Raw genomic sequence first — 13,058 nt, 5'->3', positions numbered from 1 at the left:
ATCACTTCATTAGACAGTCTGTTTCAATATTTTTTTTATTCAAGAATGACTTTATTGTAATGGAAGCATCAATAAATTCCACTTTTTTTTTTCCTCCCTGGGGTCTCAGCTAAAACGCCAGGAAGCATTTTATCATTTCTCAGACTTCTTAGTGGAGGTTGAATATGCAGTAAGTGTTATTCCTTTAGCGAGGATGAAGGTGTGAACTAATGGTATTACACAAGAAAGCTGAGAACTCACTCTAGAATAAAAGGTGAACAACAACAACTTCGTCTGTTCCTTTCAGCYGGGGTGAGAATGGAAGAGAGCTGCTGTTAGAGGTTCTGGCTAGTTCTAGGCTAATGTGTTTGCCTGCCAGTCGGAAAAGGCACCCTTTGAATCACACTGTTGTTGTCTGCCCTTTCTGCAAGGACAGAAGTGGTTTACCGCCTGGACATAGTAGGATAGGCACCCAAAACAGTGTGGAAACCCACCTCATTTGCCATTTTGAAGAAAGCTAATTGAAATGAGACTGTTGAGATGGAATTGAGCTGCCGCATGCACTGATGTGACTGACTCCAACCTTGTAGTATAAATTCTTCTCTTCCTTTCTCCCTGAGTTCAAAAAGTTTAAATTTGAAATCTGATGTTACAAATAGACCAACATCAGAAATTTCAAATGTGGGTGTTTTAATACTAGGACCTGGATTTGATATAGGCCTTTAATTTGGTTCTGAGTTGGAGGTCTGATTTCTGCTCTAGTTCAGTCAGAAGAAACAGTCCCTGCTCACCTGAAATACTAAATTAAAATGGGAAGGGGTTTGAAATGTAATACAACTCTTGCCCTCAAAAACCCAAAGGCTGGAGCCAGTCCCCATTTGACCACAGATACAAAGCCCAAACCTGAACCTGAACTAGGTGCATACAAAATATTTCCTCAATACAACCCAAATCTAAGTATGACATCTATGGCTTGAGCTCTGTCTCAGAGATGTGTTTAATCTAGTTATGTGATGGGATTTAACCAAGCTTGATCCTTCTCACTCACCATTTCTTTTCCCACTGGAGAGATGAGCTTCATGAAGGAAGGTTGATTTTTGAAGGAGCTCTCACTCGCAGTGTACATACAGTGGAAGCCTTGGCTAGGGCATGGATCAGATTGACCTATGTCAGCTGTGCCCTGCTGCATTAACTGAAGGTCTGGTTTTCTCAATACGGAGTCTTGTAAACCTCAGTGTAACGAAACTACTAATGGCTCAAGGACATACAATGATTAAGTGTCAGTCACTATTTTTAGATAGGGCTTTCCAATAGGAAATCAAAGGTTTAGAAAGCTGTATTACAAATATCAGCATGGTTAATAGATTGAATTCCTCTGGTGTTTTTTTCAGGCAGTGATGGAGTAGCTGACTGATTGAGGACTGTGCTGATCTTGACGTATATTAGTGGCAATGTAGAAAGTGATGACAAATGTGGTCAGTGCAGTGATTTTATGAGCAATGTTTTTTAGAAAGTGCCCCTCTTCTGATCTCTGTGAGTTAGTTTTATACTCTGCAAGAGTTTTAGTCATCATGGACATAATGTGTGAGTGCCCACAAATGTCAAGCAAGGCGCCCCTAGTAGGGGTGATCAAGGTCAACCTGCTCCTGGGGCAGCTGGCCGTGTGCTTCAGCCCAGCTTGGGCTGCTGCTGTGCTCAGCCGATCCATCCTGGAGTTCCCTCTGAGCAGCGCCCAAGTGAGCTCTGGATTGTGGCAGTCTGTTCTTGTGTTTCATAAAAAGTTTCTGACTTGACTAGTCAGCATTTCGTGGGGGTTTGGCTGCAGATTAGTAAAGTGCAGAGTCTGGTGGAACAGGTATTTCTTGAGGACTGAAATGCTGCAGGAGCTCAGCTGCAGATTTTCTGGTGTAAGCTTATTGTATGGATGGCTTTATCCCTTACTGAGATCTGAATTTAGAGGGAGATTTTTCTCTGTGGTCTTTTGGGATAAGTGAGAAGAAACAACATAAAGCAATCACATGAATGAGAAGTGAAGAACAAGGATGTCTGGCTGATCTTTAATGCCATTTCATGTGTCCCTTGTGGATTGCATTTTTCTAAGGCCTATCTGTTGAATTTTAACAGTTACAGTACAAACAGTGTCTGCAGTGACAGATGTGCAGAAATGACTGACAGTGGTTCTATTGATCTGGGAAAAAGTTGAGTAAATTTGTGAAAAGACAGAAAATTATTCTCATCAAATGTGTTCTTAAAGCATATGTTACGAGTAGCATCTGGTGAGGACAATTACCTAACTAAATTAGAGATACCAAATTGCATTTACATTATGCAAGGAAAAATGTTTAGGGCCTGCAAAAAACAGCGTATCTAGTACTAGACCAGGAAGGGACATCTGCAGCCTCTTTCAGACTTCAGGAGAATGGGGAGGAAGCGGAGTTATTAACTGTAGTCTGTGAAGTTTAAGGGCATGTCTCAAAGCGATCTCTTTTCTATGCCTGTCATTTACATGATGGGAGCTGTTAACTCCTCCTGGAGCATTTGGAGGCTGCCAACATTCATTCATTTGCTAAGGAAAACAAGTCTTTGAAAATTAAAAACTTGCCCTTGGACAGCCTGTTCCCATCCCTCAATTCCTCCTCTCCCCTCACGCCCTACTGTCATTTCCAAGCAGTTGCATTACGGAGATTGAGGRTAGCTAAACCATGCATACGCACGCCTCAGGTCGGCAGCGCGGAGCGTGCCGTCGTTTCCTCATGGCGGGCCGCGAGGTCGCCCGCTCCATGTTCCCCRTTAGGCTGCCGTCTCCCATGCCGAGCTCCCGAAGCACTGGTGGAGGTCGGAGCCCTCCGCGGAGAGGAGAGCCCGCGTCCCTYGGGGACGCGCTGCCACGGCTGGAGCCATCGGCATCAGGGGTCCGGGGAAAATTGGAAAATTCCCCTCCGTGGCCCTTCATACGCGCCTGGCTGTGCAGTGTCAGGCTGGTGTGGCTTCTGTAAAGATTTTGCAGTGTCTGTCCCCGGCCCCACGCTGGTGCAGAGAGGCTGCGGTTTCTTCACAGCCGGGAATTCTCATTCCTCGCTTTCTTCCCTAGACATGCTTGTGTCAAAAGCGTAATATCCTTTGTAAAATTATACAAAATATGGGTTTATGGAGATTGGATTAGCAGTTTTAAGTATATGGGGCATTTTTAATATCGCTTTAAATCCTATCTTTTCCCTCCCATAGCAGCCAGTCTGTTAGTTTATCTGATTATTTCTTTACTCATAAAGTTTATCGCTACAGCAAGATAGCAACTGCTGAGTGCAAGTTTCTCAGAACRTGTTTCAATTTCTTCACTCTTATCTATTTTCTTCTGTAAGAGGGTTAACAGAAGGGTTTTTTCCTCWCGCTGTTGTCACATCTGAGATCTCAGCTGGTTTGAGGTTCTGTGTAACCCTTAAGGAATATGTGAAGGACAACCTCTAAATTTGCTGCTGAAGAGCCACTGTAGAAGTTTCAAAAAAACCGTGCGTCGCTTGAGTGCCTCATTGCAAGAACATGGCAGTCCCATTGCCCTTTTCCTCAGAAAGCAACTCATCTGTAAATATTCAAAAAGCCTGAGGGAACAAAACTAAGAGGTCAAATCCCAATCAATTCTAACAAGTTTTAAAGGCTAGTCGAGTATCTATGAACTGAATTTTTGACTTTCGTACAAAGAAAAAGTTTCATTTTTGAATCCACCACGAAGCCTCACGTTAGATGACTCTGCAAGAGGATCTAACAACATGCCCTTGAAACCTCTCGGAAGAGTTTCAGAAAAAGCAGCCAACTTCCAGTTATTCAGCATTTGGGCAACTGAAGTAAAAATAAATACTAGCGCCAAAGACGTACTAGCGATTCATGTGACAGGGTCTGCTCTGTCCTCTGTGCCTGCGCGTCTCTGTTCGAGTTAAGCTCGTGCTGTAGAAGTTGCCAGGGCGAGGAGAGCTCCACGGGGAAGGCCCCTGCCCGGGCGGCAGCCTGCAACGCCGCTGCAGGTTCTCAGCTGCGCGGGGCGGCSACGCTGCTCTCGGCTCGGTATTTGCCGAGGCAGGCTGTCCTGGCGGCGCAAAGGCTCTCGCGCAGGAGCCTGGTCACRCTCCCTCTGTGGCTGCTGTTAGCAGTTCACCTGCACTGCTGCTAGCAGGCGCTGAAACAGTGAAGGGAGCGGTTGTAGTGGAGACGGTGCCGTGACCAGTTGAGCAAGGGCCGGTTTGGGTCCTTTAATTTGCAAGCGTTGGTGAGAAGTTTGTCCGGTCATTTTTGACAAAACATATGATCTTTGGATCTTCAGTTGTGWTTTCTTCTTTTTTCCTGCCCTTTCTTTGGCAGCTGAAAGTCTCTCTGATGTAAGTTTTGTCCCAGTGTGGAAAGATTTTGCCTTGTAAGTACACCATTAAATAGCATGGCCTATTTTGAGAGCCGAGAGTTGGGACTTTTTTAAACCGTAATTATGGCTGCCTTTAAAGATGATCATAAAAATGTAGTCCATGAACAAAATGAGACCATGTGATTAATTTGTCCATTTGATGTGTTTGATTATGGCAGCTCCCTAGTTTCAAACGGCTTCGTATTTGAAGTAAAAAAACAGGGAGAGAGGGGGCACTTTATCTAGCACAGCAGCTTAAATAGGCGACTCTGTAATCAGCCTATATCATTCAGATATCCAAATATCCGTTAAACTCCATTAGAAAAAGGAAAATATCAGGGTATAAATCACTTTGACAGTTTCCATAGTTTGCTGAAAACTGATATTTCAATATGAGAGATGCAGCAGTCCTAAGTGTGCTATATTCATGCYAATTTTTCTGTTTCGAGTGTGGGCATTAGAAGAGTTACCACATCCATTAAGGACTGGAGTTGCACTGGAGAGCGCCTGTGCTTCAGGTAGAAAAAAACTCTTACTGTCGTGCTTCCAGCTTATTCTGAGGAATCCCTTCTGACTTTGACCTTGTTGGTCTGTGGCTGACTAGAGAGAGGCAGAAACTGTGTCATCTCCCTATGCCCGTTTTTAATGTTAAAAGTTATCTTTCTGTTTGCCTTTGCCAAAGTAGGCATTTTCCTGTAGCTTTGCTGTACACGTGGATATTGTGTTTTACCCAGTGTTGTCAAAGGAGATGAGCAGGGCCCAGGGGTACATGTGGTTGCGAATTTACTACCTGGGCTGTGTGTCTTCCTGCCCTTCGGGTATTGCAGCTTTTGCCAAAAAGTACGTAGGCTTTTCTCACCTTGAAGAACCACTATTTAATGACTCTGTCAGATGTCCTCATCTGGATGGTCTGTCGCAGTGATTTAAGGTGTCTCTCTCTCCATGCCATCTGCACTCTGAGAAGGGGTGTGAGCCTGCTGGCCTCCTCAAGATTTGATGGGCAGGTTCTTGAGGCTTTTCCAGCTAATAAATTAAAACAAAATACTTTTGTGGAACAGGCTGTGTTTTGACAAAATTTCCAAGTCACTATAAATGCATTTTTTTAATATTGTAAAAACATTGTGTTTTGCTATTTTTGTAACAAAAGTTTGGGTTTTCCGTTCAAACTGATCTTTCAGTTTAAAATGTGTTTATATTAAGAAAGCTATTAACACAGACGAAAAAAAAATACTCAAAATCATTGATGGTTCGATTTAAGCAAAACATTTTGGGGTAGGGCTAGTTGGGGCAGAGGGGCTGGTGGCAAGGGACCTGTGTATCAACTGATGAAAACATTTAAGATTTGCATTATTCTTGACAATTTAGGTCAGAAAAATTTCTGGAATACTTGAAAATTTTTTCATGATAGGAAAATAATTTCTGGTCCAGCCATAGACGTGTGTGGGAAGTCTAGAAGACATCTGCTGCTGGCATATACTAATGAAGCCAGATTAAAAAACTAGCTCACATTTTCCCGATCACCTAAATGGTCTTGAACAAACAAAGAGATTAAGTCATTTCTACAGCCTAAGTAACTACATAAATATGAAAAGTTGCCTTCTAACAAAAACACCAACTTGATTTTCAACCTCCTCCAATTGTTTCCAGGCTGCTTCTGTTTAGTTTTTCGTTGTGATAGGCTACTCTTGGTGACCAATCTGGGGACCTTGTTTTTCTGTTGTCTTCCTGAATTTCTTTTGAAATAGTTTTGACAGACTGGATTCAAAGCACCTCAGGTAGGAAACACTAGGTCTTTGGTAGTCTTTGCTTTGAAAACTGGAGAAAATTTGATATTGCRGACTTCTAAGAATTCCTGTGCTTGGATATCATAAAACAGGGATATTGGAGCTGGACAACTCCTTCCATCCCATCTGTTGGCTTCATGTGCTGTGTAGAAAAAAAAGTCTGAAACCTGAAGGGCTACTTCTATGTAGAGCTGCTCAGGTGGAGTTCAGAACTGCTTTATAAAACATCAGAGTCTAGTTCTAGCTTAAGGACATAGTTTTAAGATGCGCCGAACATCCACCTTTGTGCAGGGCTGCCTCTGGCAGAAACCGTTGCAGAAATGCAGAGTACTACACTCAGCTGGGCGAGTTAGAAAAGAGGGGATCCTGTTACCACATGTTGTGAAGCTGATTTTCCCCGCTTGTTTACTGCGAGAAGATGTAGAGAGTCATTTTTCCTTTCAGCAAAGGACCGCTGAAAGAGCCATGAGTTCTTGGAAATGGATAAAACCGAGAGCTGCTAGGACACAATTACAAATTGTGCAGTTCCTCGTAGCACCATCTCCAGAGAGCATGCTAACTATGAAAAATGGGCTTGAAGTCTCCGATTATTGCAAATTTCAGTAATTCCTTAATTTTCCACATTATATTGTGGTCTTATTGAACAAGGCAAAATACAAAGCTGTCTTATAACCACAGTGACTAACCACGGGAAATGTCAGGAGGGCAGAGGGACGATGAATCAGCAGGTATTTATGTATTACTTGGTGAGAAAAGGAAGATGACAGAATGGAACCAAAGGGTTAAAAGGTGAAGGTGGAGAGGGCTCTGCAACTGCCTGACACTCCTCCAACAGCACAGAGCGAGGAGATCTTATAGCTTAATGTTCTTGGTGGTATTACCAGTTTCTGCGAATTCCCTTCCGACTTTAACTGTGTTACAAAAGCAATTTCTCTAAGTTTTAGATAAAACTAAGAGGGGAATGAGAAAAGGAAAATAGAAGCAAAAGATGAAGGGCACTTTGGACTGCAGAAGGAGACCAAAGATGAATCAGGTCTAATCCTAACTATTACCCCCCAGACTGGTCTAACCCCAGGTCTCTTTTGGAAAAATGAGCTAATTTTTACTCAATTAGTTTTAAAGGAGATGGAGACCAATGTGTGAAAATTGCTTGGTTGTCACTTTATGTTGCATCTGCAGTCTTTGATTATTTTGACTGATGGACAGAACTGGTGCATCCATTAAAGGATGCTGTGAAATTCTTAAAAGGGCAATTATTTGAAAGCAAATCCCCCATGCAGTTAGGTCCTCTTTCTACCAGTAAGTGTTCTGGATACCTCTGCTCTCCAGCTGCTTGGAAGGAGGCTGTATTTGATGGAAAAAAAACAGCTACATGAGAGTCTGAAGCATTTATTTTTCTTTCTCACTGAGCAGCAAAGTATTTAAACTGCAAATTCATAGCCGGGTATGAAGTTCTTAAGGACCGTGATCTTTCTTTCCAGTCTAAGTTTTGTAAGTTAAGAGAGTTAACCTTCTCCTCAGTTGTGCATTCATACCAATGCAATTTTCATTTATACTCACTGATTTTGCTTTTACTGAGATCATGTGTGCCAAATTAAATAACTCTGTACATTAGGCTCAGCGGTACAAAATAATGTCATATATAACACTTCTAAAGCTGTATGCTAAAAAGCATCATAAGGCCACAAAATTCTGCAATTTCATTGCCATTTTTGGAAGTAACATGAATCATTTCGCTCGCTAGCTTTTTCTGTTAAAGACCAGAAGGGCTGAATGTAACATGGGGTGCTTTTCAATTTACAGAGGACTAAATCCCTGGAGCGTAGAGAGCCCTCCTGTAATCGGTGCGAGAGCCTTGAACAGTGCAACTACCCTGTTGCAAATGGCTCACCTGAGTATTAAATCCCATGATGTTCTTGAGCTCCGACATTCGCACAGCAGGGCATGACACTATTGGAAATAGGTCTGCCTGCCGAGCTGGAGACCACGTCAGCAATGTTCTCACTATATATTGCCATGACTTCAGAATTGATTAGCCCAGCAGTCCAACCAGCTCTTCATCCCGCTTCAACAGTGACCAGTGCTCTCATTTGACGTTTTTGGATGAGAAATTGTTTTGTGACCAAAAGAGCCAACCAAGGGTTTTGATGGACTTTGGCATTTTACTTTCCTCATTCCCAAAATGTCTGGGTTTTGGTCAAAAGGGTTCTTTCTGAAACTGTGTTTCCTTTTTGGGATATTGATAATTTCATCCAAAATACTTTTTTGAAAGAAGAATTGTCTGGCAGTTGTTTTAAGAGTTTTTTTGGATTTTGGGGGAAAACAGTATTCTAAAAAATTCCTCAGAAATGATAGGTTTTGTCAACTCTTTCTTGTAACCATTACTTCAGAGAAAGATTGAAAGCATCATTCAACAACATATAATTATGGAAAAATGTACTTCTTCAGGAGGTTTTTTTTTTTTTGCTTTGCAATATTTAAAGCATAGAGATTTATTAGCTCTTAAATCATGTACCCTATCTTCAAATTCAGAGAACTTCAGTGATGCATGGCATAGGTCACGGTAAACAAGACATCATCTTGCCTCAGTTTTGCTTTGACGAATAGACTATGCTGTCTGATTGACTGTTGTGTGATATACAGTAAATACTTTTTATCGTAGGACAGCCGTACCTCAGGTGTACAGGAATAGCTAACAATTAGCACCGGTAAATCATTGTAGCACAAATCACAAACATTATCAGTCAGTGTGTAATTTATCCCTGATGTGGGTACTTGTTCTTAATACTTAATATGTCTGTTTATAGAAAAGTTGATTGAGATAATTAGCAGTAAAAATGCTAAGGTAACACAGCTATGGTTACATTTATATTGCTATCAGTTTTGTTTATAGCAGCCTAAAGAGCAATACTGAAATTAGAAATTAACTACAATTAGCAAATAAATTGAGTGTTTCTTGGAATTACTTGATCACATCTTAAAACGTTGCACAGTGGGACACTCATGGAGGCGAAGCAGAGTCCCTGGGCCATGGCAGCTGTGCTGAGTGGAGGAGCACACGAAGCAGAAACCTCCTTGTTTCTCTGCTGCTGCTGCCGCTTGTCCACCAGAGCTACTTCTGAGCCCTGCCCGGGGCGTTTTGAGCCTGTATCTACCTACCCTCGATGCCACCTGTGCCATTGCCCCAGGCGTTGCCCTACGACGCAGGTTGGTGGGGCGCACGCTGTGATGCTGCCGAGAGTTTGAGGTTGGGGACATGCTTCTCCCCGGGGTGCAGAAGGCTGAGCCCGCTCGTCGGTGTGCWGCCGGGCCAAGGGCGGCTCGGCAAGACCGTGTGACTCCCACTTCTTGGTAAATGGGCCTTGAAACGCAATGCACACATTTGCTGTTGGTCCCTCAGTGCGAGAGGAATAAATCATGTTGGAAATGTGGTGTTGTCTCAGATGATGAGCCATAGGTACAGAAGCCGGTCTCCACAGATTACCTGAAACATGTCAGTTTGGAGGGACTTGAGCATCATTTTATGCTCACAGTAGATATAAATCCCCTTTGCTGCTTTACATGGCCCTCTCACCACCAGTCTGGTAGGAAGTCTGGAGCTCTCATGCATCACTGTCTTTCCATAGATGRTTTTGTTTCAAGAATGGTGATTTGAGGGCCAGACTTTTAAAAGAGCATCAGCATCCATGAACTCAATTGATAAAAGCTCTTTCCTGTTCGTATTTTTTGTACCTCATTGAAACTGTGTTAATCTCCATTAAAAATAGGAGGGATAGGCTCAGTGGTCTCAAAGATGATGCATGGTTTGGTTTTTCCCATCAATAAACTCAATAAGGAAAACTCAGGTCTGCGTCAGGTGTCAGGGGCATCAGACTAAGACTTCTTGGCAGCTGTGAAAATGAGATCCTATTTGTCTTTAAGCTGAGCATTGCTCTGAGAATTAGTGGGTGTGAATTCTCAGAATTCAAAACCACTCRGAAGATGTGGGTTTGAATTGTCCGTAGCTTTGCTTCCCATAGTAAGGCACTTAAAGAATTCTGCTTGATAAATTGCTATATAAATGCATTGCAGTTATTTTTCTTACATAATTTCATAATTAGATATGGAAAGAAATGGGTTATTCAATACAGTTAAAAATGGGTTATTAAATACATAATGGGGATGAAAAGAGGAGGAGAATACGCCAGTTTTGGGGGCAGCCACTGACTCACCTCTTTCTCATCTGTTTTGTGCAGTAAAACCTTCCTCGTCCTTTCACCCTTCCTCATATTTTAGAGGCTTCCTGTAGTTAAGGGCAGAGAGACAGTGGTTTTCTGAATCACATGTGTCTTTCTGTGCTGTGCAGGAAAAGGTGCTGGTAAACACCGCTGCTGCCTGATTCAGATACAAGACCTGAATCTCGTGTGATTACTGTGAACTGCTGGGTTCTTGGCCGGTTTTGGGTGCACATCCTTGGTTGTCACTACTGAAACCGTTCGATTTTTGTGTAAGATTAAGTATTCATTGGGCTGGAGAGGAGGAGGCTTCAGTCTGTGCGTAGCAGCACGCTGAGACAAGGTGGGGAGCCAGCATCGTGTCCACGCTCCATTGAACAGCCGCTGATTTTTATGGAGCGAAACAGGAGAGGCCTTGCTTGGCCTGAGGGACGACCGGCGATCCAGGAGGCACGTACTTGGGATGCAAGGAGGGGTAGTGCAGCGGTGTTCGCCAGGCTCTGCGGGGGCATCTGCCTGCCACCTCGCCCCGTGCCGCTGTACGTCAGGTCCCCTGGGAGCGGAAATCCCACCTCGCCCCGGGAAACGTCTCCCGTTTGCGTCCCAGGGAAAGCCGTTTCCCCCCAGCCGTGTGTCACCTGGGGTGAATGGGCATCTTCAGAGGAAGCAGAGCTTCCTTGACTATTTTCTGGCTGTTTCCTTGCCCAGAGCAGGTTTCTTCCCTCTCTTCAGCAGATTTTGTCATCTTGAAGAGCAAGATGAGGGTGGGAGCAGGGGAAAGAAGTGGCTGGACGTCAGCGTGCAGCAGTCTGGACTTGCAGGTGGGGCGAATCCGCGCTGACTGCTGAGCCCCAAAGATCCGCATTATCTGCCCTGAGGCGGCTGCTGCCGCTGCCTTTTTTGTCCTGTTTTCTTCACAGCTGGGTGTCTGAGTTCCCTKTGGATTTAATCTGGGGAGAGTTTATCACTGATAAATAACTATTTGTGTTGAATTTATAGATGAGCTAAACTGTTTCCTTTAATGTTGCAGTTTAGTATCTTTTCCTTTTCAGGCTTGCATAAGCACTGGCATTTGAAGGAAATAAATCTGTTGCTCGGATAATGTATTTGCCCTTGGTACCAAAATATATAAATAAAAATTACAAGGTCATTAACCATATCGAGAGAAAGAATAATGTGCTGTGCATTAAATAGCTGACTCCCAGGACAGGTTGGGCAAATAGCAGTATACCAAAGTGTACTGTTCATTTCCCCTTCTGAGCATGAAAATTAATTAATTCCTTTCTTTTTCATAGCACTTCCCCTTTGCACTGGAAACCCTCGGCATACGTCAGTCCAAATTTATGAGCAGTGTGGTTTTCAGTGCATTTCATATATCAAATGCAAATTCCTGTGGCCAGTGATTTACTACAGAACTGTTTAGAAGGCAACAAATAAATATTATCTAACAAAGTATTAAAAAAAACAACCAAAGAAACTGGGAAATAGGATTTTATCTGCCACTTCCCAAGCAATTTATCTTAGTCCCGGCAAAGGTTATGCAGAGTACTGCCCTGGTATTGCTGTGGGTACACCTTGCTTGGAAATGAGCCCTTATTCCCAGGAAAAGGCAACCTTGGAAAGCAATGGATTATCGCTTATATTTTAATATCTTTTATTTATTTCAGCTAGATTATAATACCAGGTGCAGACCTGAGGGAACTGAGACACTTCAGCTTCCCTGACCCCGCGTGACTCCAGCTCTCACTGATCCAGGGAGACAGCTCCTCTGGTTCCCACCGTGCAGTCCAGGCAGCTAATGATTAAGAAAAAATGGCACAGTTTGGGTAGTGCGGTGTCTGGAAAGGCTGGGTGGTACAGTCCAGACTCGGCCGCTTTTTTCCATCCTTGCCAAGTCAGGGATAGAGGGAGAAGCGGTTGCATAACCCGACTTCAGCTGTAGGTGTACTGAACAGGTGCGCCAAAGGAGTCCGCTCCTTTCTTCGTTACCGGGCAGGTAGGTCCCGCGGTCGTTAGCTGTGGAAGGAGAGCGTGGGGAGGGCCTAGACCTTGCACACTCCTCTTCAAAGCTGAGAGGCGACTGCCACGTTTCTGTGCACGTCATGAAGCCTGTGAGCGCTGGGTAGGAAACGGGTTTGCTGGGCGCGAACTGCTGAGTGCAGCAGCAACCACCATTGCTAAATGAACACGTTTTGCTTAATGGCCAGATTTGCAGATTACTGTGCCGAGACTAGTGTCCAAGTCTCAGGGAGGACATCTGAGGGAAGCTCTGCTCTGACCAGGCAAAGCTGGTGCTGGCGTCTCGTGGAAGAACTCGGGGCAAAGCCTGTTTGGGAAGGGAGAATTGCTGCACTCAGCCAGCGGAGCCTGTAGGGGCCAGATTAGAAAAAGAAAAAAATACTTGACTCTCGCTCAAAGCCTAAGTTCCTATAATGAGAAAGTAAATGCGTTTTCCATGCTTTTTTCTGTTGGTATTGCACGTGTGGGTAATTTGTTCCTTCTCTTTCCCAAAGGTAATGTTCAAATCCCTACATAAAAGGCTCTGGTGTGGAATAGGTCACCTGAGATGCTTATGTACAGTAGACACATATCATCAGATTTTTTTGACAAACAGTCATACTTACCCTAGTGAAAGGTTGTTAGCTGATGCGGAGGTCTGACAGTAATCCCCACGTATACAGTAGCAAACACAGC

At 43.6% G+C, this 13,058-nt stretch overlaps 1 protein-coding gene across 1 annotated transcript in view; it reads left to right on the top strand.

The window, feature by feature from the left end:
* The window catches only part of GALNT9 (polypeptide N-acetylgalactosaminyltransferase 9), a 157,922-nt gene that overhangs the window by 127,529 nt on the left and 17,335 nt on the right, over positions 1-13,058 (top strand). The window lies entirely within an intron of this gene.

Source organism: Apteryx rowi, unplaced genomic scaffold (genome assembly GCF_003343035.1).
Source record: "Apteryx rowi isolate R43461 unplaced genomic scaffold, aptRow1 scaffold_15, whole genome shotgun sequence".
Classification (NCBI taxonomy): domain Eukaryota; kingdom Metazoa; phylum Chordata; class Aves; order Apterygiformes; family Apterygidae; genus Apteryx; species Apteryx rowi.
Note: the sequence above shows the minus strand (reverse complement) of the source record. Positions and strands in the feature narration are given on the sequence as shown.